This window comes from Natrix helvetica (genome assembly GCF_964273705.1).
Source record: "Natrix helvetica genome assembly, chromosome: 9".
Classification (NCBI taxonomy): Eukaryota; Metazoa; Chordata; class Lepidosauria; order Squamata; family Natricidae; genus Natrix; species Natrix helvetica.
Window position 1 is genome coordinate 18,720,566 of NC_138560.1, and position 27,842 is coordinate 18,748,407.

The 27,842-nt window shown below is 42.5% G+C and overlaps 1 protein-coding gene across 3 annotated transcripts in view; it reads left to right on the top strand.

The window, feature by feature from the left end:
* The window catches only part of COL8A2 (collagen type VIII alpha 2 chain), a 249,830-nt gene that overhangs the window by 37,211 nt on the left and 184,777 nt on the right, over positions 1-27,842 (top strand). For 2 of the 3 annotated variants that reach the window (XM_081962032.1, XM_081962037.1), the window contains exon 1: positions 10,618-10,875. The exons of the other annotated variant lie outside the window; for it this stretch is intronic. The gene's annotated coding sequence lies outside the window, so the exon portion shown is untranslated. Of the gene's footprint in view, positions 1-10,617; positions 10,876-27,842 lie in introns of those variants that run through there. 3 annotated transcript variants of the gene reach the window in all.

A 27,842-nucleotide genomic window follows, 5' to 3' on the forward strand; every position in this document is an offset into this window, starting at 1 on the left:
GGAAAAGGCTGCAAGGACCATTTAGTCCAATGTTTAAGACACGTTGCTGGCTGGGGATTCTTAATGCTGCCAAGTTTGAGAAAGAATGATCTAGTACAGGGGGAACTTTAAGACTTGTAGACTTCAACTCCCAGAATTCCCCAGCCAGCATGATTCCACAAGTCTTAAAGTTCCCAAGTTTGGACACCCCTCATCTAGTCCAAAGCTCTGCCACAAAGGACAACCAGTTAAGCCTCCCAACTGGAGGGTCTCTTCCCAGCTCTAAATCCCACAGCTCAAGTCCTAAACCTCGCCAGCTTTCCCAATTAATTAACCTTCCTCCATCCCTAAGCATTTAAAAATAGATCTATATACAAGTGCTCCTACAGATTTCCCTGCAACAACACCCCTGTAAGGGAGGCTGATCCCCCCTCAAGCAGCTTCTCTGACTGAGCAGGGTCTTGAGCCTGGGTCCCCCCACTCCTAATCCAACTCATAGAGATAAGCATGTCTCATCTATGAGATGAAATCCTAACAACCTGTAAGATTTCATGGCTAAAGGAAGGCTAGAACCCCTCCCCCTCCCTCTTCTTCTTCTTCCTCCTTCTTTGTCATCCTTCCTCCTCCTCCCCTTCTTCTTCCTCTTTTCTCCCTCCCTCTTTGTTTCTCCTTCCTCCTCCTCCCTCTTCTTCCTCCTCCTCCCTCCTCCCTCTTGTCATTCTTCCTCCTCCTTCCTCTTCTTCTTTCTCTTTTCTCCTCCTTCCTCTTCCCTCTTTGTTCCTCCTCCCCTCCCCCTCCTCCCTCTTGCCTCTTCATCCTCCTCCTCCTTCTTCCTCTTTCCTCCTCCTCCCTCCCTCCTCTTGTCATCCTTCCTCTTCTTCTTCTTCCTCTTTTCTCCTCCTCCTTCCTCTTCCCTCTTTGTTCCTCCTCCCCTCCCTTCCTCCTCCTCCTCCTCCTCCTCCTCCTCCTCCTCCTCCTCCTCCTCCTCCTCCTCCTCCTCCTCCTCCTCTCTTCTTCCTTTCAGTCAGTGTTGACTCCTGCCTAAACCAGTCCCTGCAGTTTCCTCAGCAAGATTTCAGAAATGGCTTGCCATTGCTTCCTCCTCAGGGCTGAGACAGAGTGACAGGCCCAAAGTCATCCAACTTGCTTCATGCCGGTGACAAGGTTTAAAAATCTCCTGGTTTGTAGGCTGCCACCTCAACCACTACGCCAGACTGGCTCTATTACCCAGCTATGCTTCTGGAGTATAAAATGATAACGTGGAAGTCCCTGGCTGCATCAATTTGAAATGAGGATCCTGCAAACGCCCCCCACTAGATCGCCTGGGTGAAATTCATCTGCAGACCGGTTGCTCTGCCTCTTTACGCCATCCGCGGCGGAGGCTTAGCACATAATTTTTCTGTAATCCTCCCCTCCCGCCACTAAAATGAAAACATTGCTGCCCCCTGTGGTGATCTCAGAAGCCAAAATGAGTGAAATAAAACAGTCGGAAGTTTCTGTTCGGGAATAGAAAAAAAAAACATATAGGGCTTGGCAAAGGAACTGTAGCTGACTCCCCTGCCCTCCAATTTCCCCTCAATTGAAAGGGTCATAAATATTTCAACCTTGGAAAGTGTCAATATCAAAGCATATACATTAACAGAAGATGCTACAGAATGGTATTTAAAAAAAAACACCTTGAGAACTTTACGCTGGGTGGACTTCAATTCCCAGAATTCCCCAGCCAGCATGTTTTAAGAGGGGTAAACTCCCAGAATTCTGGGGACATCTACCCACTTTAAGGGACGGGGTGGCTCAGTAGCTAAGATGCTGAGCTTGTCGATCAGAAAGGTGGCCAGTTTGGAGGTTCAAATCCCTAGCGCCGCGTAACGGAGTGAGCTCCCGTTACTTGTCCCAGCTTCTGCCAACCTAGCAGTTCGAAAGCAAGTAAGAAATGCAAGTAGAAAAATAGGGACCACCTTTGGTGGGAAGGTAACAGCGTTCCATGCACCTTTGGTGTTTAGTCATGCCAGCCACATGACCACGGAGACGTCTTCAGACAGCGCTGGCTCTTCGGCTTTGAAACGGAGATGAGCACCGCCCCCTAGAGTCAGGAACGACTAGCACATATGTGTGAGGGGAACCTTACCTTTACCCACCTTCATGTTGCTAAGTTTGAAAATACTGCATTAGAAGAAGAAGAAAAATGCTGCTCAGTGAAAGATCCAGCAAATTCAGTCAGATCTTCATAAGCTGTTTAGAATCATACGATTAAGGGGTATAAAGGTTCTCTCAATCAATCAATCAATCCTCTCCGTGTTGAGTGGCAGTTTTAGGACATGGCGTGCCTTGCTTTCTCACAATGCTGGCTTATTGTAAATAGAGGATTTGGTTTTTCAATGCCGCATCCTCAATGCCAAAAACAGACACAGGGGGAAAAAAAAACTGTGCTATTTCTTTATCAAAACAAGCTTCTTTTCTGCATTTCTAGGGAAAGCTCTGTCCTCCCCCACTCCCCACTCTTGGCTGTTTGGCTAGAAGGGGATACCCCCTCTGGCAGTGAGTTCAAAATATGACAGTTCTTAAATCCATCTTAATACTCCCAAAGCTCACCCATTCATCTTTTCCAGCTTGGCATGCCAGGAGCAAGGATGCCGCACAGGACTTTGTGAATTGCACATAACAAACAGACAAGGCTTCAATCTCAACTTCCTGCCTGCCATTTGGACTTTTGAAATAAAATCTGGCGGACGTTCCTAAAAGTGGAACTATTTGGGAGAAGCTATGGAAGACACGAAGGCGGCATCTTCCATAGTGGTGACCAGAACAGGCCACAAAAAACGAGATAGCAATGCAGCAATCTGATGACGGTGCTCGCAGATTCTCACAACCTACGGGTCAAAGTCCCTCTTGATTTGATGTTGTGCTACTGGGAGAAATTGAATTAACTCCCCCCACCTTTTTTTTACCAGTTAGGATGACAGTGTTTTGCATTTTGCAAATGTGGTGCAGCTAACCTAAGCGGCCAATTTGCACAGCAAATTAGTCAGACCCTCTTCAAATCTCTCTTGCCAACGATCAAACTATGTTTGATTACACTCGTGTTTCGCTCTCCCTCCAAGGTGAAAGGGGGCAGGGCCTCAGCCCCATGGGTGTGGCATCATTTTGACTTTTGGGATGCTCCTCCCTAGAGATATCCCTGAAAAAGTGTGAGAATCCCAGGAGGGGGGTTGGACTAGATGACCTACAAGGTCCTTTCCAACTCATCTGTCAATCTGTTAATCTGTTAACCACCAGCTTCAGTCTTTCTACCTGCTGGGTGACTTCTTCCTACTTCTAATTCCCTTTGTTAATTGGACTTGTGTGCCTGGGCTACAAAATTACAAATACAGCTACTCCTTGACTTACGTTCATTTAGTGACCCTTCAAAATTACGACGTCACTGAAAAAAAGTGACTTATGACCATTTTTCACACTTACGATGATTGCAGCATCCCCATGGCCACATGATTAAAATTCAGATAGTTGGCAACCGGTTCATATTTATGATGGTTGCAGTGTCCTGGGCTCCTGTGATCTCCTTTTGCCACCATGTGAAAAACAAAGTCAATGGGGAAGCCAGATTCACTTAACAACCATGTTACTAATTTAACCCCTGCAGTGATTCACTCACCGACAGTGGCAAGAAAGCTTGTAAAATGGGACAAAACTCGCTTTAAAAAAGGCTTGTTTAGCACCATAAATTTGGGGTTCAATTATTATGGTCGTAAGTTGAGGATTATCTGTACTATGTGGGTTGGTGCTTATTCCTGAACTCCTGATCACCCCCCTTCCCCCCAATGTAATGGTCTATGGAAATGACTTTGGAAGACAGCAAATGGGACAACCTGTACGTACAGGTAAAGATGCCTTAAAGGCCTACTGAAGGAAAAGGGCCAGGGGAAGCATTACAGAAGGGACTCTGACTAGTTTTCCGAAAAGTTAAAGGAGAGGAGAAGTACTTTCAGTCCTGCAAAATTCTACAGATTTACAGATTAACAGAGTTGATTAACAGAAGTCTTTAAGAAGATGTTGGATAGCCAATGGTATAGGGTTTCCTGCCTTGGCAGAGAGTTGGACTAGAAGTCCTCCAAGGTCCCTTCCAACTCTGCTATTGTATTATATGCTACTTGGAGAGAAGAAGGGCCATTTAGGGTCGCTGAGGTTAACAGTACACGAACCACTCAAATAGTCCTCGACTTGCAACCATTTGTTTAGTGACTGTTTGAAGTTATGACAGCACTGAAAAAAGTGATTTATGACTGGTCCTCAGAGATTTCCCAAAGCAACCAGAAGGCAAAACAAGAAAGAATGGATGGAAACTAACCAAGGAGAGAAGCAATCTGAAATTAAGGAGCAATTTCCTAACAGTTAGAACAATTAATCAGTGAAACAACTTGCCTCCAGAAATTGTGGGTGCTCGGTCATTGGAGGTTTTAAAAAGAGATTTGACAGTCACTTATCTTGAATGGTATATAATTTCCTGTTTTAGCAGGGAGTTGGACTAGAAGATCTCCAAGATGCCTTCCAATTATGTTATTCTTTTATCTTATGTTTGCACATGTAATTATTTCTTGTAGTCTAACCTTTGCTCTAAGCTTGATGGATGGTTCAGAAATACAAAATATATACCCATTGACAACAAATAGAGTAGGTGGAATAAATCAGAGAAAGGGAAGCAATTGTTTTAGTCAGACATAAGACTGTTTCCTACCACTATTTACTGGCAGAAAATGGGGACAGCTTGGTATGTAGAATAGAATAGAATAGGTATAGGAAATAGATGATATTGACTTGATGCTATTATAAGCTAAATAAGGATATATTTTAGGATAGTGAAATGGAGATAGAATTTTTGTAAATAGGATTGTTGCGAAATATATTGATATGGAAAAGCTATTAAAAGTGTAATTTATGTTTTGTGTTTTGCCTTTTAAATGTCAGAAAATTCAATAAATACTATTTTTTTAAAAAATAGAATAGAATAGAATAGAATAGAATTATTTATTGGCCAAGTGTGATTGGACACACAAGGAATTTGTTTTGGTGCAAACGCTTTCAGTGTACATAAAGAAAAATAAAATAGAATAAATTCATCAAGAATCATAAGATACAACACTTATTGTCAAAGGTTACTAATAAGCAATCAAATTATACTAGGAAACAAATGAAACAATATAAATTGTAGAGATACAAGCAACATGGTTATAGTCATAACTGGAAAGAGATAGGTACTAGGAAGGAAGAATAATAGTAATACAGTCTTAGCAGGTAATATGACAGTGTTGAGTGAATTATTTGTTTTGCAGAGTGATGGCATTCGGGGAAAAAACTGTCCTTGTGTCTAGTTGTTCTGGTGTGCAGTGCCTTATAGCGTCATTTTGAGGGTAGAAGTTGAAACAATTTATGTCCAGGATGTGAGGGGTCTGTAGTTATTTTCACAGCCCGCTTTTTGACTCGTGTAATGTACAGGTCCTCAATGGAAGGCAGGTTGTTATTGTTTTTCTGCAGTTCTAATTGTCCTCTGAAGTCCGTGTCTGTCCTGTTGGGTTGCAGAGGCAAACCAGACAGTTATGGAGGTGCAGATGAGAGGCTCAATGTGATCCCAGGGTTAGAAGGGAAGGTTGTTCCTAGCATAATTTGAGGACAAGGAGCCAATTGAGAACATTTAGGCAAGAATACAAGAAAAGGAAATAATATCACTCTAATTGAGCCTGGCACTTATGGTAAGTTGTGATAGTTGTAAAGCAGGACATCACATGACCAGACCCAACTTTACAACTTTTTAATGGCAGTCATTAAACAACTCTTATTATTCACTAAGGGGTGATTTTTGCTGGAAACTGAAAAGTAAATATTGGTTTCTGGCAAAATTGCCAAAAATTGCAGTCATGTGATCACGTGGTACTGAAAATAGCTGAAAATCTAGGCTGGTTGCCGAGCACCTAAAATATGTTCCTAGGGGAGGTTCAAGAATGGCCGTAAGCAGCTTTTGCTGGAGGGGAAACATTGTAACTTCAACCCATCATTAAGCGACCAGTCGTATGTTGAGGACCACCTATAATAGGACACTTCAACTATCTGGACATGTGTTGGAAAACAAACCTGATTCAGACTGCACACGGTGCTAATTATTCCTTGGTCATTTACTGGTTTCCTTTCCCAAAAGAAGAGACAAGGAGGTCAGTGTTACTACCAAGGGTGTCCGTGGGATGATGGTCAATTAAATCAAGATGGCAGCTCCAACTATCCAGCCAAAGCACTCGTCGTTGTTTTAAGTACAGATGCTCTTAAGTGCAGCCTATCATTGGCCCATTTACTGCAACCTCCCTCAAGTTATTGCTGTTGAGAACACTGAGATCAGGGGTGATCTGCTACAGGTTTGCCTGGGTTTGGGAGAACCCATAGCTAATGTTATGGCCGGTTCGGAGAACCTCCAAATCCCACACCTTGGATGGCCCCACCCACCCGTCCCCTCCCCTCCCAGGACTCTCCACGTGGCCCATTTTGGATGCGAGGTAAGTGGATGGCCCATGCGGAGTCTTCGGGAGGGGAGAAAATGGGCCTCCCAAAGGCCTCCAGAGCCCAGGGGAGGTAGTTTTCACCCTCCCAGAGACTTGAGGAAAGCCTGTGGAGCTTGTGGAAGGCGAAAACACCCCCTCCCCTGCCGTGGTACAGGAGGCCAACTAGGCCACACCCACCCTGGCCACGCCCACCCAGCAAACGGGCAGAGAACCCATTGCTGAAATTTTTGAAGCCCACCCCTGACTGACACCATTACCCCCAGAATCCTCTCCCAAAGTAAGCCATGGAGAGGAATTCCAAGAATGACTCTCCGGAGTCCTTGGGGTTGGAGAAGGCTGTGAGCTGTTGTAGAAGTTCATTCAGCCACAACTCAACCTGCAGAAAAGGTCTGATTTGTTCTGCCCCAAAGTAATGGCACTTGGAAGAGGGATGCGGTTTTCAAGAGATACCTTGGCAAAATCCCTGTTACAATTTTAATTTATTTTATTTGGTTTGTCAAACATGTACAAGATAACAGGTATGTATAAACATGGACATGAACACAGGAAATGGGGACAAATGAATGGGGACAGTAGGACAGGGACATTAGGCACACTGGTGCGCTTATGCATGCCCCATTTATGGACCTCTTAGGAATGGGGTGAAGTCCACGGTAGACAGTTTAAGGTTGAAGCTGTGACGGTTTGAGTATGTAACAACGGAGTCAGGTAGAGCATCCCAGGTGTTGACCACTCTGTTGCTGAAGTCGTATTTTCTGCAATCGAGTTTGGATCAGTTCACCTTGAGTTTGAATCGATTGTTTGCCCGTGTATTATTGTGGTTGAAGCTGAAGTAGTCGTTGACAGGTGAGATGTTGAATGGTGACCAGCTCAACAGAGAGCCAGCTGTTCCCGCTAAAGATGAGGCAGCCAGGAGACAGAACTCTTCTCAACCTTAGCAACTTTGAGGTGTGTAAACTTCAACTCCCAGAATTCCTCAGCCAGTCTGGATAATGGAGGGGGCAGTATCTGCAGAGACAGAATAGGAGGGAACAAAACCACAAAATACAAATATTTGCAAATAGAAGTGGAACAACTGTGTAAAAAGAAAGCAAAGATAGTACCAATAATAATAATAATAATAATAATAATAATAATAATAATAATAATAATAATAATAATAATAATAATAATAATAATAATAATAATAATACCACCACCAAAACAATACCATTTGAACACCAATTGGCATTGACAATATCCCCATCAGTCAGTTGCAGAAGGCTGATTTATTTTGAATAGCTTGAATACTGCATGGGTATCTTTAACACCATCAAACCACATTTGGATATTTCCTAGGTCTTTGAAAAGATGATAGGTGGATAAAAATGCCAGACCCAGGCTAAGCACCTGGCTGGCTATGCAACCAACCATATAAATGTAAAGGTTCGCCTCGCACATATGTGCTAGTTGTTCCCAACTCTAGGGGGCAGTGCTCATCTCTGTTTCAAAGCCAAAGAGCCAGTGCTGTCTGAAGACGTCTCCGTGATCATGTGGCTGGCATGTTCCGATGCCTGGAGGCTGTACGGATCTGGATGGGGACAAACAGGCTCAAGCTCAATTCCTCCAAGACTGAGTGGCTGAGGTTTCCGTCATCCCGATTTGTGCATCTTGTACCATCTTTGATGATTGGGGGAGAAATCTTAGCCCCCTCAGAGATGGACCGCAATCTGGGAGTCCGCCTTTTACCAGGTTCGCCTGGTACACCAGTTGCGCCCCTTCCTGGATAAGGATGCCCTGTGCACAGTCACTCACGCCCTTGTCCTTTCTCGCCCGACTGCTGTAATGCTCTCTACATGGGGCTGTCCTTGAAGAGCACCCGGAGGCTTCGGCTGGTCCAGAATGCGGCCGCGCGGGTTTGTCATGGGGGTATCTAGGTGCTCCCATGTTACACCCCTTTTAGGCGGCCTGCACTAGTTGCCGGTTGTTTTCTGGGTGCGATTCAAGGTATTAATTATGATTTTTAAAGCGCTCCATGGCTTAGGCCCAGGGTACTTGAGAGACCACCTACTGCCACCGGTAGCCTCCCACCGCCCAGTACGCTCCCACAGAGTTGGCCTCCTCAGGGTGCCGTCGGCCAGGCAGTGTAGGCTGGTGACCCTCGGGGGGAGAGCCTTCTCTGTGGGAGCGCCTTCCTTTTGGAATGAGCTGCCCCCGGAGCTTTGCCTAATTCCTGACCTCCGGTCCTTCTGGCGCTCCCTGAAAAGTTGGCTTTTCTAGCAAGCCGGCCTGGCCTGAATAAAATTAATTATTAATTTTAATTGTTAATTTTAATCTAATTTCTAAATCTCATTGTAAATGTCTATTAGGTTTTTTGGATATTCTATTTAATCTTTCTTTTAACTTTTGTAATATGTGTTTTGTATGTTGTATGTTGTCCTGAGTCCTTTGGGAGAAGGGAGGCATATAAGTCCAATAAACCTAAACAAAACCTATGACTAAATGATGAAGGCGCATGGAACGCTGTTACCTTCCCACCAAATGTGGTCCCTATTTTTCTACTCGCATTTTTTACTTGCTTTTGAACTGCTAGGTTGGTAGAAGCTGATCGACAAGCTCAGCATCTTATTCACTGAGCCACCGTGTTCCTTGAATAATAACAACAACAACAACAACAGCAACCCGTATCAACCCTTAGCACCAGTCAATGGTATTTGTGATGCATTTTTGAATGTTTAGTTGGCTGAGTTTCATGTTTAATGAATAAAGTATATAATAATAGCCTTTACTGTAAACAGTGATACCCATTGCCATGGGGGCACTTGATATTATGTCCAAGAATTTTATAAAACACATCAACAAATTGCAGCTTCCTGCAATAACACCAGCAGAAGTGCAAAAGACTGTGCTACTCGGAACATTGTATATTTTAAGAAGATACTTGGTTGATACCTAGGATGCTGGCAGCAACCCATATCAACCATTAGCACCAGTCAATGGTATTTGTAATGCATTTTTCTACATTCAGTTGACTGACTCCCATGTTTAATGAAAAAAGTAATACAATAATAACAATAATAACAATAATGATAACAATACCACCACCACCACTACTACTACTACTACTACTACTACTAATAATAATAATACTAATAATAATACTAATAATAATACTAATAATACTAATAATAATACCAGTCAATGGTACTTGTGATGCATTTTTCTTCATTCAGTTGACTGAGTCCCATGTTTAATGAATAAAGTAATACAACAATAATAACAACAATAACAATAATGATAACAATACCACCACCAGTACTACTACTACTACTACTACTACCACTACTACTACTACTACTACTACTACTAATAATAATAATACTAACACTAATAATAATACTAATAATACTAATAATAATACCAGTCAGTGGAATTTGTAATGCATTTTTCTACATTCAGTTGACTAAGTCCCATGTTTAATGAATAAAGTAATACAATAATAATAACAATAATAATAACAACAGCAATAATAATAATAATAATAATAACAATAATAATAACAACAATAACATCACCACCAGTATTACTACTACTACTACTACTACTACTACTACTACTACTACTACTAATAATAATAATAATAATACCAGTCAATGGTATTTGTGATGCATTTTTGAATGTTCGGTTGACTGAGTTTCATGTAATACTAATACTAATACTAATACTAATAATAATAACAACAACAACAACAGCAATAGCAATAGCAATAACAATAACAATAACAATAATAGCTTGAATAATGAATAATAGCGACCTAATCAATAGCCCTGCCTGCCATGCACATCAACAAGTGGGGTTGAAGGCTTCCCCCGGAGCGTCCTGCGCCACGGAAAACCCATTGCGAAGCTTGGAAGGCGCTCAAGAGGGAGCGACAGAGATTTGGGGAGACGGGGGGGGGTCTTATTCGCTTGCAAGCAGCCGGCCCAGCCCTCTGGAGCTGCATTGGCCGGTCCCAAAAAGACAGGAGGTGGAGGGGGGGAAGAAACCCCCGCCGAGGGCGTGAAAAGCGCCGGCTTCCCTCCTGCGCGCTCTCATTCGCAGCCGTGGCTGGCTGGCTCCCCTCGCGCGCCCGCTGCTGCCTGGCTGCGCGGCCGCTTTCCCTGCGCTTTGCCCGCCAAGGTTCCGCCGACAGCCGGTGCCGCCGCCGCCTTCGTCGCTGCCCCGCGAGCCACGGCTGCCAACGCCGTCCAGCTTTTCAACCCACCGCCGCCTGGTCGCTGCTCCCCGAGGTCAGGTGCCTGCGCTTCTCTTGCTTTCCACCGGTTGGATTCCTTCCCGGGGCAGCTGGCTGGGTTCACACGACCCGCGGACCCAGGTCAGTGAGGAGCTTTCCTGGCTCTGTCTCTCCGTCACACGCTGAGCGTTTTTGTGGGGAGGGGGGTTGGCTTGGCTTGTGGGTAGCTCAGGGCGCAAGCCGAGAAAATAGTTAACTGAGAAAGCGGGGTAATTGAGTTGTGCGAACACAGCTTGACACGCACACTCGTTCTCTGTCACGGACTCACTCACTCCTGTTTCCCACCATCGAGCTGGTTTCTCCAGTTGTAGTGTTTGAGACTACGGCCGCATTCCTCAGTTAGCATACTGGTGTAGCAACATGGGACCTGTAGTCTCCATTTAATCAGCTATCAAATAGCCTAGGCAAATCTGATTTACACAGACTTGAATATGGAGCGGTTTAAGTTTACCCGTATCTTTGATGTCATCATTCTGCATGCAAAATGCTACATATCCTTTCTTCCTGGCTGTTAGAAATGCAAATGCAGCTTCTTCAAAAACAAAACAAAACTTCCTCCAAAGTATGGAAAACTCTCAGATCTTCTGCCTTCACATTCTGCCAGTCCTTGTTTCTCCACGAAGGTCCTGTGGATGTGATTTGTATCCTAGTGCATTGTATATTGCTATCCGGTTGAGCCAGCTTCCCATTGCTAGAACATAAGTCATATATATGGTATATAAACTAAAACGGAGGTTTCTGTCCAAAAGGGAGTTTCAGAATTCACCGTATGGCAATAGAATTCTGAAAGTGTGAAGTTGTCGCGTTGCGAGATGAAAAATTTACCTGCATCCCCAACAGCTACCTTTTCTTCTTCCCCCTTTCTTGTTAGAACAAAACTGGGATAAAAAGGGATTTGGGGCTGTGCATCTGAAAATGTGTGATGGCTTCAGACAGGGGTGCACTGGGAGAAACGCATTCCCCCCCCCCCCCCAGGCAATGTCAATGGAACCCAAGTAACACAATAATCCGACCACGCAGAGGGACTTTGTGCAGGATACAGTAGATGGTTTTCCTCTGTGCGTTTATGCAACATGTTTCATAAGTCGTAAGGCCAGCAAATTCCAGAGATGTTTTAATGTCTTTTTTTCCTTAACGTAAGTGGTACTGAGAAAACAGACACCACCAGCCAAAAGGAAGTTCTTGGTAGACTTGGTAGAAATAAGAGGAGTGTATGTGTGTGTGTGTGTGTGTGTGTGTGTGTAATTGGAGTGGGCAGATGTCCCACTGGAAGGGTTGCCTTGTATTATGTCTCCTCGCGTCAGATAAACATGGATAAACACGTAACTGGGAAAATGGGTTCCCAGGTCCCCATCTGAATCAAATATCTGAGCCATCCATATATTAAAGACAGACTGTAAACATAGCTTGCCTTTGGGGCATTGCACATTGCAAAAAACAGGGTGTGAATTTGAAAAATTAGCCTCTGTGTGTGTTTGTGTGTGTGTGTGTAGAAGTGTGGATGCAGCCTTGGGGATGGCTGGTGGCCTGCTTAGGACATGCCTGTTGCCTTGTTAACCTCCTATTCTTGTGGGATTTTTATACTTTGATTTTTATCTTAACTTGGACGTTTTAACTTGTTTTTAGCCTGTTTTTAATTTAAACTTTTATTTATGGCTTTGTATGGTTTGACAATGATATGAAGTGCCCAGAGTCACTTAGGTCGGTAAAATGAGGACCCAGTTTGTTGGGGGCAATATGCCGACACTGTAAAAACCGCTTAATGAGGGCTATAAAGCACTGTGAAGTGGCATATGTGCTATTGCTATTTTTTCCTTCCTTCCTTCCTTCCTTCCTTCCTTCCTTCCTTCCTTCCTTCCTTCCTTCCTTCCTTCCTTCCTCCCACCCACCCACCCACCCACCCACCCACCCTCTCAGTGGTTAGAATGCAGTATTGCAGGCTAATTCTGCCAACTGCCAGCAGTTTGATTCTCACCAGGCTCAAGGTTGATTCAGCCTTCCATCCTTCCAAGGTTGGTAAATTGAGGACCCAGATTGTTTGGGGAAATATGCCGACACTGTAAAAACCGCTTAGAGAGGGCTATAAAGCACTGTGAAGTGGCATATAAGTCTAAGTGCTATGGCTATTGCTATTAGGTGACTAAGATGGTGGTGCAGACATCGGATAAATATGTATAAAAGCTGCTAAAGCTACAATTTTAATTCTGATGACTAGACGCAGGAAGGAATTTGTGTTGACTGTTGATTGGTTTGGATCCTGACACTTCGAACTCTTTGTTGATTGCCAACTTAAGGCCTCTGCACCCCTGGTTCAAACTGGCATATTTTTGAGAAGGAGCGTTAGATGGTTGGTATTACAGGTTTGTGTTCGTGCGCCACTGGACCGTGGTGGCGCAGTGGTTAGAATGCAGCATTGCAGGCTAACTCTGCCCACTGCAAGACATTTGATCCCGACCAGCTCAACGTGAACTCGGCTTTCCACCCTTCCAAGATTGGTAAAGTGAGGACCCTGATTGTTGGGGGCCATAGGCTGACTCTGTAAACGACTTAGAGAGGGCTTTAAAAGCACCATGAAGCGGTTTATAAGTCTAAGTGCTATTGCTATAGCTGATCGGATGTTGCATTAAGAGCCTTGGTGGCACAGTGGTTAGAATGTGGTATTGCAGGCTGACTCTGCCCACAGTCTGGAGTTTAATCTTTTTTAAAAAAATCTTTTTTTAATTAAGTTATAGAATAAAATACAAAAATATGAAAGCAAATAATAGGACACAGCAGGGAGCAAAAGGAAGAAAGGAAAGTGAGGGGGGAGGGAGAAAAGAAAAGAAGTGTGGATTTCTGATTCTCTCTGTTGCATAAAGCATTAGCACCGCATCTCAACTTTTTACTTTTCCAAAGCAATATAATCTGGAGTTCAATCCTGACTGGCTGAAGGTTGACTCAGCCTTCTATCCTTCTGAGGGGGGTAAAATGAGGACCCAGATTGTTGGGGGGCAAAAGGCTGACTCTGTAAACCACTTAGAGAGGGCTGGAAAGCACTGTGAAGCGGTATATAAGTCTAAGTGCTATTGCTATTTCTTTCTTTTTTTCTTTCTTTCTTTCTTTCTTTCTTTCTTTCTTAATTTCTTTCTTTCTTTCTTTCTTTCCTTCCTTCCTTCCTTCCTTCCTTCCTTCCTTCGTTCCTTCTTTCCTTCCTTCCCTCTCTCCCTCCCTTTCAGTGGTTAGAATGCAGTATTGCAGGCTAATTCTGCCAACTGCCAGCAGTTTGATTCTCACCAGGCTCAAGGTTGATTCAGCCTTCCATCCTTCCAAGGTTGGTAAATTGAGGACCCAGATTGTTTGGGGAAATATGCCGACACTGTAAAAACCGCTTAGAGAGGGCTATAAAGCACTGTGAAGTGGCATATAAGTCTAAGTGCTATGGCTATTGCTATTAGGTGACTAAGATGGTGGTGCAGACGTCGGATAAATATGTATAAAAGCTGCTAAAGCTACAATTTTAATTCTGATGACTAGACGCAGGAAGGAATTTGTGTTGACTGTTGATTGGTTTGGATCCTGACACTTCGAACTCTTTGTTGATTGCCAACTTAAGGCCTCTGCACCCCTGGTTCAAACTGGCATATTTTTGAGAAGGAGCGTTAGATGGTTGGTATTACAGGTTTGTGTTCGTGCGCCACTGGACCGTGGTGGCGCAGTGGTTAGAATGCAGCATTGCAGGCTAACTCTGCCCACTGCAAGACATTTGATCCCGACCAGCTCAACGTGAACTCGGCTTTCCACCCTTCCAAGATTGGTAAAGTGAGGACCCTGATTGTTGGGGGCCATAGGCTGACTCTGTAAACGACTTAGAGAGGGCTTTAAAAGCACCATGAAGCGGTTTATAAGTCTAAGTGCTATTGCTATAGCTGATCGGATGTTGCATTAAGAGCCTTGGTGGCACAGTGGTTAGAATGTGGTATTGCAGGCTGACTCTGCCCACAGTCTGGAGTTTAATCTTTTTTAAAAAAATCTTTTTTTAATTAAGTTATAGAATAAAATACAAAAATATGAAAGCAAATAATAGGACACAGCAGGGAGCAAAAGGAAGAAAGGAAAGTGAGGGGGGAGGGAGAAAAGAAAAGAAGTGTGGATTTCTGATTCTCTCTGTTGCATAAAGCATTAGCACCGCATCTCAACTTTTTACTTTTCCAAAGCAATATAATCTGGAGTTCAATCCTGACTGGCTGAAGGTTGACTCAGCCTTCTATCCTTCTGAGGGGGGTAAAATGAGGACCCAGATTGTTGGGGGGCAAAAGGCTGACTCTGTAAACCACTTAGAGAGGGCTGGAAAGCACTGTGAAGCGGTATATAAGTCTAAGTGCTATTGCTATTTCTTTCTTTTTTTCTTTCTTTCTTTCTTTCTTTCTTTCTTTCTTAATTTCTTTCTTTCTTTCTTTCTTTCCTTCCTTCCTTCCTTCCTTCCTTCCTTCCTTCCTTCCTTCCTTCGTTCCTTCTTTCCTTCCTTCCCTCTCTCCCTCCCTTTCAGTGGTTAGAATGCAGTATTGCAGGCTAATTCTGCCAACTGCCAGCAGTTTGATTCTCACCAGGCTCAAGGTTGATTCAGCCTTCCATCCTTCCAAGGTTGGTAAATTGAGGAGCCAGATTGTTTGGGGAAATATGCTGACACTATAAAAACCGCTTAGAGAGGGCTATAAAGCACTGTGAAGCGGCATATAAGTGCTATTGCTATTTTTTCCTTCCTTCCTTCCTCCCGCCCTCCCTCCCTCACCCCCTCCCTCTCTCTCAGTGGTTAGAATGCAGTATTGCAGGCTAATTCTGCCAACTGCCAGCAGTTTGATTCTGACATGCTCAAGGTTGACTCAGCCTTCCATCCATCTGATGTGAGTAAAATGAGGACCCCGATTGTTGGGGGGGGGGCAATAGGCTGACTCTGTAAACCACTTAGAGAGGGCTGCAAAGCAGAGGTCCCCAACTCCTGGGTACCCATACAGATCTGCAGCCTGTTGGGAACCAGGAGAGTCGAGTGGGCGAAGCTTCATCCGTGCATGCTTAAGTTATAGGTTGTGTATGCAAAATCACCCCCACCCCTGGTTGGTGGAATACATTTTTCTTCTACAACTGGTCCCTGGAGCCAGAAAGATTGGGGAAGATTGCAGTGCAGCCCCAAGAAGCTGTAGTGCTATTGCTATTGCTATTGCTCTTGATCTATCAAGATTTATACAATATACAATAGTAGAGTTGGAAGGGACCTTGGAGGTCTTCTAGTCCAACCCCCTGCCTAGGCAGGAAACCCTATACCGTTTCAGACAAATAGCTATCCAACATCTTCTTAAAGACTTCCAGTGTTGGGGCATTCACAACTTCTGGAGGCAAGCTGTTCCACTGATTAATTGTTCTCACTGTCAGGAAATTTCTCCTCAGTTCTAAGTTGCTTCTCTCCTTGATTAGTTTCCACCCATTGCTTCTTGTTCTACCCTCAGGTGCTTTGGAGAATAGTTTGACTCCCTCTTCTTTGTGGCAACCTCTGAGATATTGGAATAATGCTATCATGTCTCCCCTAGTCCTTCTTTCTCTTAAGCTAAACATACCCAGTTCCTGCAACCGTTCTTCATATGTTTTAGTCTCCAGTCCCCTAATCATCTTTGTTGCTCTTCTCTGCACTCTTTCTAGAGTCTCCACATCTTTTTTACATCGTGGCGACCAGAACTGAATGCAGTATTCCAAGTGTGGCCTTACCAAGGCATTATAAAGTGGTATTAACACTTCACGTGATCTTGATTCTATCCCTCTGTTGATGCAGCCTAGAACTGTGTTGGCTTTTTTGGCAGCTGCTGCACACTGCTGGCTCATATTTAAATGGTTGTCCACTAGGACTCCAAGATCCCTTTCACAGTTACTACTACTGAGTAAGGTATCACCTATACTGTACCTGTGCATTCCGTTTTTGTTGCCTAAATGTAGAACCTTACTCTTTTCACCATTGAATTTCATTTTATTAGATAGTGCCCAATGTTCAAGTTTGTCAAGATCCTTCTGTATCTTAAGCCTATCTTCTGGAGTGTTGGCTATTCCTGCCAGCTTGGTATCATCTGCAAATTTGATGAGTTCCCCATTTATTCCCTCATCCAAATCATTGATGAAGATGTTGAAGAGTACTGGGCCTAAATTTGAAGGGAATAAGACTGGCCCTTTTGAAAGATTGGCCTATAAACTTGACATCCAGATTCCTTGATGCATACAGAAGAGATGAATGTTTAAAACTCCTGCATGACACACTGTGATGTTTCTCTTGGGAAGAAAATTAATCTGACCTGTCCCCCTGGAATGGCAAACTCTGGGCGGCCAGAAATGCTTAAAAGTGGTGCTTTATTTTCACCCTAAGCCATGCCAGGAGTTGGTTACCCAGATTATCTTGCCTTTTAACCTAATCTCAGCATGTTAAAATTGGTTGGGATTTGTCATTTGGGAGAAGGGAAAGCACTTTATCCGCGCTCAGCATTTTTCCCCCCTCCTCCTTTATGAATGCTTCATGTATTTGAGGCTTATGTCTTGGAGCCAAAAATGTTTCAGGTACAGCCATGGCTTCAATTAAAGCTGTACTTTAGAGCATCGTGTCGGAAAAGGAGGGGGGCTGGATCGTACCAGTTGGGTTGACAGCCAGACGAAATATGCACGGTCCAAGAATTGGCCTTCAGCCACACGCTAAGCCAGTTTTACTCATGGGCCTTTGGCCTGATTCAGATTCTCGACTTCCTTCTGAGTTGCTCCATTGCAGGCAGTGTAGTATTCCTCAGAGCAGGCAAATGTGAAGGAGGCCAAGAGGAGAATGACTCCTTCTTCCCAACTGGTAGCAGATTTGAGAAGGAGTGCCAACATTTTATTTGCTGTCACCTGCCTTCGGCGGAGAGAAGAACTGCTACTGCAAGAGGCGGGCGGTGATGAGGCTATCTTGGAGCAGGGACCGCTTTCATGCCATACGTGGTATGTCTGGTGCGCCATAAACCAGCTTGCTGCTCTCAAGAACAGTAGTTGCTGTTAGGTAAGCTCCCCGTTAGGAGAGTGAGTATGCAGAGAAGCATAATGAGAATTGGAGAACACACAAGCCAGCATACAGAGACACTGCAGTTTAAATAGGGTTTTACTTTTGTGGAAAATAGAGGTATTCGGAGTTCAAGTTACACACAGTTCAGTCAGTCAGTTATCAATGTTCTCCGTTAAGGAGTGATCCATCGAACACAGTCCAGTTTCATATAATCAGTTCAGCACACAAAGTCGCTAACAGTAGCAAAAACGCACAGTAACATGATACAGTATCAAGCAGTATCACCAATCAGCATCTAACAGAGAACTAACAGTCATTCTGGCTCCCTCTTATGGCTGCTTGAGGTAACAGCAACCAATCCCATTACAGCAGTACTTAAAGCTACAGTATTACCCTCATGGTTTATATATTGCTGACCCAATTGTTAGCTTACATTCCTAACAGTTGCTATCCCATTCTTGAAGCAAGATCTAAAGCTGTGCAGCACTCTAGATTTATTTTTACCTGTTTATTAAATGGATTGATCTGGCCGCCCGACTGGTGACTCGCAAATGGTGATTTGGTTGTAAAAAGGGACTTTGGTCTGTACCTCCCTGGAACTTTTTAAAGCAGCAGTGTCTTTTCCCAGGATGGCATGGCTGCTACAGAAACCCGAGGAAAGACGTAGCTACTTTAATGAAAGTTTCTTCCTGCATTTGCACCTCCATGCAGTTATGTGACGAACTGAATCCTAAAAGCTGTTGAGCTGCATCAGGTGTGAATCTAGAGTTGCAGTAGTAACAAGGGAGTTGAAGGGAAAGGGTATTCCTGCTCCCTTTTGCCACGGTTCTTATTGCTACATGACAAGTTTCCTGTGCTCTTCAATTCCTTGCAAACACCCCGCATCAACACTCTGTATCAAATTCCAGAAACTGTAGAAAGAAAATCCTGTGGATTCCCCACCCCCCTTGCTTGTTTAAAAAAAAAAAAGGATTCCGGGGAATTGGACTGAAATTCTGTCTAGCCCAGCTCCCCCTTCTCTCACAGCAGCCAATCAGATGCTTATGAGTTGGCCATATTTTAGAATAGAGTAACAGAATTGGAAGGGACCTTGGAGATCTTCTAGTCCAACCCCCTGCTTAGGCAGGAAACCCTACACCACTTCAGAAAAGTGGTTATCCAATCTCTTCTTAAAAACTTCCAATGTTGGAGCATTCACAACTTCTGGAGGCAAGTTGTTCCAATGATTAATTGTCCTCACTGTTAGGAAGTTTCTCCTCAGTTCTAAGTTGCTTCTCTCCTTGATTCGTTTCCACCCATTGCTTCTTGTTCTACCCTCAGGTGCTTTGAAGAATAGTTAGACACCCTCTTCTTTGTGGCAGTCCCTGAGATACTGGAACACTGCTATCATGTCTCCCCTAGTCCTTATTTCATTAAACTACCCATACCCAGTTCCTGCAACCGTTCTTCATATGTTTTAGCCTCCAGTCCCCTGTTCTCCTGTTGCATCTGAAAAGTCAGTTGCCTTTATTTCTAGAGAGATACGATGCAATATTTCATGTGCCGTAATTCACTACAAGGTAGTTCTTGGTTGGTGATCACAATTGGGACAGGAACTTCCATTGCTAAGTGAGACACCCATTAAGTGAGTCACACAGGGTTTTATGACCTTTTTGGTTGTCATTGTTAAGTCAATCACCTGGTTATTAAGTGAGTCACCCGATTGTTAAAGGAATCCAACTTCACCTAACAACTTCTCTTGTTGGTAGCTGGTTGGGAAGATCGCAAATGGTGATCAGATGACTCTGGGATGCGGCAACCATCATACATATGTCCTGGTTACCAAGTGCCCAAATTTCAATCATGTGAACAACATGAATGCTGCAACCAACATGTGAGGACTGATCATAAATCTCTTTTTTTCCAGTGGTATTCTAGTTTTGAAAGATCCCTAAACAAGTGTTTGTAGATTGAGGACTACCTGTTACAATCTTTCCTTTCGTGAATTAAGGATTGGGAGTCAGGTTAGAAATAATTGATGTGAGTGGAAACAAATTGCTATTGCTTACTAATAGAAGTTAGGGACGCGGTGGCTCAGTGGCTAATACACTGAGATTGTCGATCAGAAAGGTCAGCATTTCGGCAGTTCGAATCCCTAGCACCGCGTAACGGAGTGAGCTCCCGTTACTTGTCCCAGCTTCTGCCAACCTAGCAGTTCGAAAGCACATAAATAATGCGAGTAGAAAAACAGGAACCATCTTAGGTGGGAAGGTAACAGCGTTCTGTGCGCCTTCAGCATTTAGTTATGCCGGCCACATGACCACAGAGACGTCTTCGGACAGCGCTGGCTCTTCGGCTTTGAAACGGAGATGAGCACCCCCCCTAGAGTCAGGAATGACTAGCACATATGTGTCAGGGGAACCTTTACCTTTACCTTACTAATGAAACAACTTACATGGGGGGGGGGATACCAAAGAAAATATATATGCTTTCATCAACATCTGAGACTTTTTGATACCTTTCTCCAGCCTTCTGCTCACAACCGCCCCTGTCACCCACCATAAACAGGCACATCTTCCAACAACGCAGCAAACATAATTGTTTTACACTTTTCAAAAATGGTCAGGGGACACAAAGGCCCTGAGACCTTTCTGGAAATGCTGAGCATGCCAAAGGATCGAGCTTTGGTTTGCCTCACAGCAAACCTGGATAACTATTTTTGAAGTCAAAATTATTTTGAACTTAATTTAAAGAAGATGGAGAGAGGCACAGTGGAAGCCAAGAGAAATGCCCATTGGCACTGTTTTCTTTTGATGGTGACGAGGAATGCATCTAATTGCTGGTTAAAAAGTTTTATATACTATATATATACGTACACGTACACACACACACACACACACACACACACACATACACATTTTTTTCCCCAAAATAAGAGAGGGGCTTATTTTCTTCTGACCTCCGAAATAAGCATGGCCTTATTTTCAGGGAGTTGTTGTTATTATTATTTTTATTTTTATATTAAAAATTATTTTTAAACAAACAAGCACAGACAAACATAAAACATAAAACCATCTTCCAGTTTCGTACAGTGTGTCGATTGGTTACAAAACATTTGTGCATCCTCACCATAGACTTCACTTACAATTGATATAGAATCTCGCATTATCAATCTGATATATATATGTATACAATTATTATCATTGTTAAACATTTATTTGACTATAACTATTATTACTTCATTTTATGCGAGATATTCTAAATTTTGAATAAATTTATATTATGGCATTTCATTACATCATCCTAAATCCCTCCAGTAGTAATACATCTTTATAAAATTCTCTAGCATATTTCACTTCCATATTTTTTTGTCTAGCCATTCATAAGATGAGTCCCATGTTTTATACAATTGTTTATCTTTGATTACAAAGCTTTTGTGCATCCTCTCCATAGTCCTCGCTTACAAATTATATAAAACATCGTATTATCAATCTAGTATATATGCATACAATTATTATCATTGTTAATCATTTATTTGACTATAACTATTATTACTTCATTTTATGCAAAATATTCTAAATTTAAATAAATTCAAATTAATTTTTATTATAGCACTTCATTACATCATCCTAAATCCCTCCAGTAGTAATACATCTTTATAAAATTCTCTAGCATATTTCACTTCCATATTTTTTGGTCCAGCCATTGATAAGATAAATTCCATATTTTATAAGATTGTTTATCTTTGGTTACATAACTTTTGTGTATCCTCTCCATAGTCCACTTACAAATTATATATAATCTTGTATTATCAATCTAGTATATATGCATAACTTATCATTGTTAATCATTTATTTGACTATAACTATTATTACTTCATTTTATGCAAAATATTCTAAATTTAAATAAATTCAAATTAATTTTTATTATAGCATTTCATTACATCATCCTGTATCCATCCAATAGTAGTACAATCTTATTATTATTACAGTTCTTATTATTTTTGAGGTGCACGTTCCCCCCTCTCCGTCCAGGAAATGGCGAGGACCTGCTGCACATGCGTTGAAATATTTCTGGGGAGGGCTTATTTTAGTGTATGCGCTCAAAAGCCCGATTGGGCTTATTATCCACGGAGGTCTTATTTTCAGGGAAACAGGGTAAATGCACACACACATGCGCGCGCAAACACACAAAACAACCATTTTAAAAAGTTTTTAATAAAAACCAATTCAAACTAGTACCATGGAAGGAAAGAAAAAGAAATCAAAGTGAAAGCCAATAGTGCAGCAAAGGGAAAAAAAACCCCAAAGGGAAATAAAAGAGAAAGAAAAAAAGATAGAAAGGAGGGGCTTTTGATATTCTTCACAGCAGTGATAAGTACAATTACTGTATTTTTCGGAGTATAAGACACACCTTTCCCCTCAATAAAGAGGCTGAAAATCTGGGTGCGTCTTATACACTGAATACAGCACTTTTGGCCGCCTGAAACCCCGCCCCCTTTACCAAAATGGCAATGCATAGCCTTTAGGAGGCTTCCAGAGTTCTCCTGGGGGCTGGGGAGGGCAGAAATGAGTGAAAAACAGCCCATTGTTTGCTCAATTTTGCCTCCCCCCCAGCCCCCAGGAGCACTCTATAAGCCTCCTAAAGGCTATGCATGCCCTTAAAAATGGACTATTCATGCCCATTTTCGTGAAAAATGTGCCGTTTTGCAGAGTGCAATTTTTTTTTTAATTTGCCTCTTCAAAATCTTGGTGCGTCTTATACTCCAGTACGTCTCATACTCCAAAAAATACAGTATATTTGAAACCCTCTCTAAAATTATATCACGGTTCTCTTCTATCCTATCTAATCATAAAGCCATAATCACATTTTTTATCCATTTTATGCAAAAAGTTCATAAAGGCTTCTAGTCCATTTGAAGGGTTCTGAACTACCAAACAGGTTGTTTCTAAAAGCAAATTATGTAACTTCTTTATTGCGATACTGTCAAGCCTGAATCTGCCTCTGGACTGAAATGCCTCAGAATTTGATTTGGGGTTTTTTTCTGGAAAAGTTTTTTACTTTTTGTTCTCTATATACAATTATAGGTATACATCCACATAGTTATTATTCTTTTTTACATTCGTCGTTCTTATACATTTGTCATTCCATTTACAGGGTTACAAATATATACCATTTGGGTTGCTTTATTTACAATTCCTTGCCTGTTTTGACACTGTTTTCCCTTTCTTTTCTCCTTCCCTCCTTTCTCTACTTCCTTCCTTCCTCTCTCCTTACCTCTTCCCTACTCCTCTCTTCCTCTTCCCCTTCCTGCCCTCTCTCCTTCTCCCTTCCATCTTACCTTTATCTTCCTTCTCTTCCTCTCATCTCCTTCTTTCCCCTCTTCCTTTCTTTTTCTGTTGCTGGAGGTGTCTCTTCCAGCTCTTAATTTTTATTTTCTTGGGGTGGTATTTCTGCAGACCCAAAAATAGTTGAATATCATTTCTTGTCCCCTTTCCTTCTCAAATCTATCCTGAGTTTGATTTGTGATGATGGGTACATTAATTGGAATCTGACAGATACTTTGCGAGATAGCAGCTGCTGTATTAAATGGGAGAGAGCTCTTTTCAAGTGTTTTTAAGAAAGCGACTAGGATGTCATTGACTAGAAATTGCAATTGTGGGGCCTTTTGTTCTTGGCATTATAAGGACAGCGTGAAGCATCACTCTCAAGAGTCTAGTTCACAGAACAATATTAAAATATGCACAATTGTACACCGATTAATAGATATTGGAGAGAGACATGCAGAAATGTTAGCCAGGAAATATTAGATGGAGCGCCTGGGAATAACGACAATCAGAAATTCAGAATCTGCTTCTATTCTGCCATCACTCTGCTTTAGAGGTGGGTTGCTACCGGTTCGCACCGGTTCGGATGAACCGGAAGTGAAAATTACAACTGGGTTGCCGAACCGGTGGGGACGGAAAGCTCGCCATGCCCCCGAATTGGTCTGCATGCGCAGACCTATTTATAGGCAACTGCGCACATGCGCGGAGCGAACCGGAGCAAATTGCGCATGCACCGAACTGGCAGTTAACGCCAGCAGAAACCCAACCCTGCTCTGCTTATATTATATGCTTATATTATGCCCTCACTCTGCTTATATTATATGCTTATATTATGCCATCACTCTGCTTATATTATATGCTTATATTATGCCATCACTCTGCTAAACAACTAATTCCTATAACAGTCAAATTAGTTACTAACACTTTATTACTGTTATTATTCTCTTCCTTCCTAGTATTTATCTCTTCCCACTTATGACTATAACCATGTTGCTTGTATCTTTACAATTTATATTGTTTTATTTGTTCCTAGTACAATTTGATTGTTTATTAGTAACCTATGACTATTACTAAGTGTTGTATCTTATGATTCTTTACTTTATGATTCTTTATGTATGTATTTTATTTTGCTTTATCTACACTGAGAGCATATGCACCAAAGACAAATTCCTTTTGTGTCCAACCACACTTGGCTAATAAAGAATTCTCTACTCTACTCTACTCTACTCTACTCTACTCTACTCTACTCTACTCTACTCTACTCTACTCTACTCTATTTCTTCTATTCTATTCTATTCTATTCTATTCTATTCTATTCTATTCTATTCTATTTTAGTCTAGTCTAGTCTAGTCTAGTCTAGTCTGGTCTAATTGCTACCCTACCCTACCCTACCCTGTCCTATCCTATCCCATCCTATTCCACAACTCTGTTCACACTATTTCTTCCAAGCTCAGTTCTTCATTGTTTCATATTTATAGATGAAATCTTATAAACTAAAGACTCGATTGTCTGCATATACTCTACAATATACAAAACAGAATTATTAGGAACTGTCTTCACCCTCTTTCTATCACATATGATAGCTGGGCTGAGTTACTTGTGACTCTTCTACAATGGAACCCCTCCTTACTAGGGAATCAAAATTCTCACTACATTCCATTGCAAAGAGGGTACTCACTACCTAAGAGCCATGGTGGCATAGTGCTTAGAATGCAATATTGTAGCTTGACTCTGCCCGCTGCCAGGAGTTCGATCCTGAACACATCAAGGTTGACTTGGCCTTCCATCCTTCCGAGGTTGGTAAAACAAGGACTCAGATGGTAGCGGGCAGTCGGCTGACAATTGTACACCACTCAGAGAGTGCTGTAAAACACTATGAAGCAATATATAAGGGCCATTGCTAAGCCAGCCCCTATCATTGTTCCAAAAGAGTTGAGGAGGATCTAAATTTAGCTGGTTGTGGAAATTCAGAACCAGGTTTATAATTGACCCAGCTATATGTTGTGTGAATCAGACCACTTAACCCTTGATTTCTTTGCTCCCTGGATAATACAAAACTAAAGAGCTATAAGGAGGCTAAAGTTACGCATAAGGCAAACTCTGACCTTATTAAAAGCAGTTTTAAGTTGAACAACTCATGGTAGCTGGGTTCATATACAGCACTAAGCCAGAAGCCCCAAACCAAACACACCACATTATGGTTTTGTATTATGTATAAACTAGGCCAAGAACACCCAGCAATTATAAAAAACACAATGCAAGCATGTAGTGCTAAGCTTATTCAGATTTAATTTAAATCCTAATTATTAGCCAGAAGCTGTATTTCAGGTTTTTTTTTTTTTTAAAAAATAGCATTCATTGCTATGGATATTGAATCAAGCTTGTGCTTGTTTGGTTGGAAATGACTTTATAAAAGATTGTATTTAGGGTCTGGTTCACAGATTATGCTAAGCCATAAATAATGTAATTAGTTTGTTTTGATCTAACAAGACATGTGAATCTACTCATTTGGATTTAGATTAATCTATGAAGTGATTTATTTGATAATCCAGGGTTTAATATACGTTGATTTAGTATGATGTGTAAGTACAGTGTCTTAACATTTGCCAGAATTCTTTTTGCCTCAAACTGTTTTCAGTTTTAACACGTTGTAATTGCATTTTTTTAAAAAAAAAGGGGGGGGAGGGGAGTGCAGTTTGCAATGAACATTGCTTTCATTGTACCGTGTTTCCCCGAAAATAAGCCAGGGTCTTCTTTTCTTTTGACACCCGAAATAAGTGATTGGCCTTATTTTCGGGGACATCTTCTTATTTTTGAGGTGCAGGAGGCCTCTTAACCTTGGTCTGCGGTCCACAGATCAGCTGATCCAGAGAGGGCCAGAAGTTCTGTTTCTGTTTCTGGCACATTCTTGCCAGCCCTAGAGTCACTGGGCCTACTGCTCTTTTTGCGGCCGTCACTAAGAGAAGGGGCGTGGTAGCTAGGGTTTGCGGGAGCATCCTCTATGAGGCCTTTCCGCGTGTATGGCAGGTGCATGTATGATGCGTGGGGCATGTTTCTCCTTTTCCGCTCCCTAGGAAATGGCGGGGACTAGTTGTGCATGTGTTTAAATATTTTAGGGAAGGGCTTATTTTTTTGGGGGGGGGGAGGACTTATTTTAGCGCAAGTGCTCAAAAGCCCAATTGGGCTTATTATCCAGGGAGGTTTTATTTTTGGAGAAACGGGGTAAGTCAGATTTTTCTAAAAACAAACTTAACTTAAGCTTTGGGAAACTGTACAGGAAGTCCTTGTTGTATAACAGTTCTCGTAGCAAACACTCAAAGCTACCACAGCCATGAAGAAAGTGGCTATTTTTCACACTTATGATTGATGTAACAGCCCGATGGTCACAGGATCAAAACTCAGATGCTTGACAACTGACTCGTATTGAGTGCCTTGGGGTCGTGTGATCAGCTTCTGCGACCTTCTGACAAGTAAAGTCAATGGGGAAACCAGATTTGCTTAGCAACCGTAGTGATTCACTTAACAACGGTGGCAAGAAAGGTCATAAAATGGGGCAAAACTCACTCAACAAATGTTTCACTTAGTGACAGAGATTTTGGGCTCAATTGTGGTTGTACGTCGAGGACTACCTGTACTTTAGGAAACCTTATCTTTTAGCTTTCATTACATGGGATCTGTGTGTTTCTTATGTGTGGAGAAAAAAAATGGCGGATCAGGGGCATTTGTAAGGCGGTTATGATGGCGGCCACAAGTGCACAAACCCAAACTCTGACCTGTGTTTGCATGTGGGTGACACACCTAAAAATGGGCAGATTCTTTGATGGAGCTGTTGTGGCTACAATTTTGATTCCTTTGGACTACTACTGCAAATCTGCCTGCTGTGCATATGCAAAGTTATCCCACTCTTCATAGACATCATCTAAAGTTGGATCTTTCTCTGGTTGGCCTTGGAGGAAGTAGGAGAAGGGAAGGAATCTAGCCATTATTCTCGTTCATCATGCCAAGATATCAGAAAAGGACCAGTGCTTTATCCTGAACTCTAGATTTATCCAGTTTAGAGTGTTATTGTTGTTAGTTGCGAAGTCATGTCTGACCCATCACAACCCCATGGACAACGTTTCTCCAGGCCTTCCTGTCCTCTACTATCCATTGAAGCTCACGCCGACTGCTTCAGTGACTCCATTCAGCCACCTCATTCTCTGCTTCTTTTGCCCTCCATCTTTCCCAGCATGAGGCTCTTCTCCAGGAAGTCCTTCTTCTTTTTAGGTGGCTAAAGTACTTGAGTTTCGTCTTCAGGATCTGGCCTTCTAAAGAGCAGTCAGAGTTGATCTCCTCTAGGACTGACCGGTTGGATGGCCTTGCAGTCCAAGGGACTCGCAGGAGTCTTCTCCAGCACCAGAGTTCAAAGGCCTCCATTCTTTGGCGCGCAGCCTTCCTTATGGTCCAACCTTCACAGCCATACATTGCAACCGGGGAAACCACACTCATTAGCCACAGTCTCTGGGATAGGGACTGACCCCACTCCATCTCTTGAGGGATCTGCTGCAAGAAAGAAGACATTTTGTCTTCTCCAAGGTGGTAGCGCACCAGCGTGTCTACCGTCCCTGTCCTACTGTCCCCATTTATTTGTACAGATTTACTGTGTTAATATTTATGTTTATACTTATACCTGTTTTTTTTACATGTTTGACAAACTAAA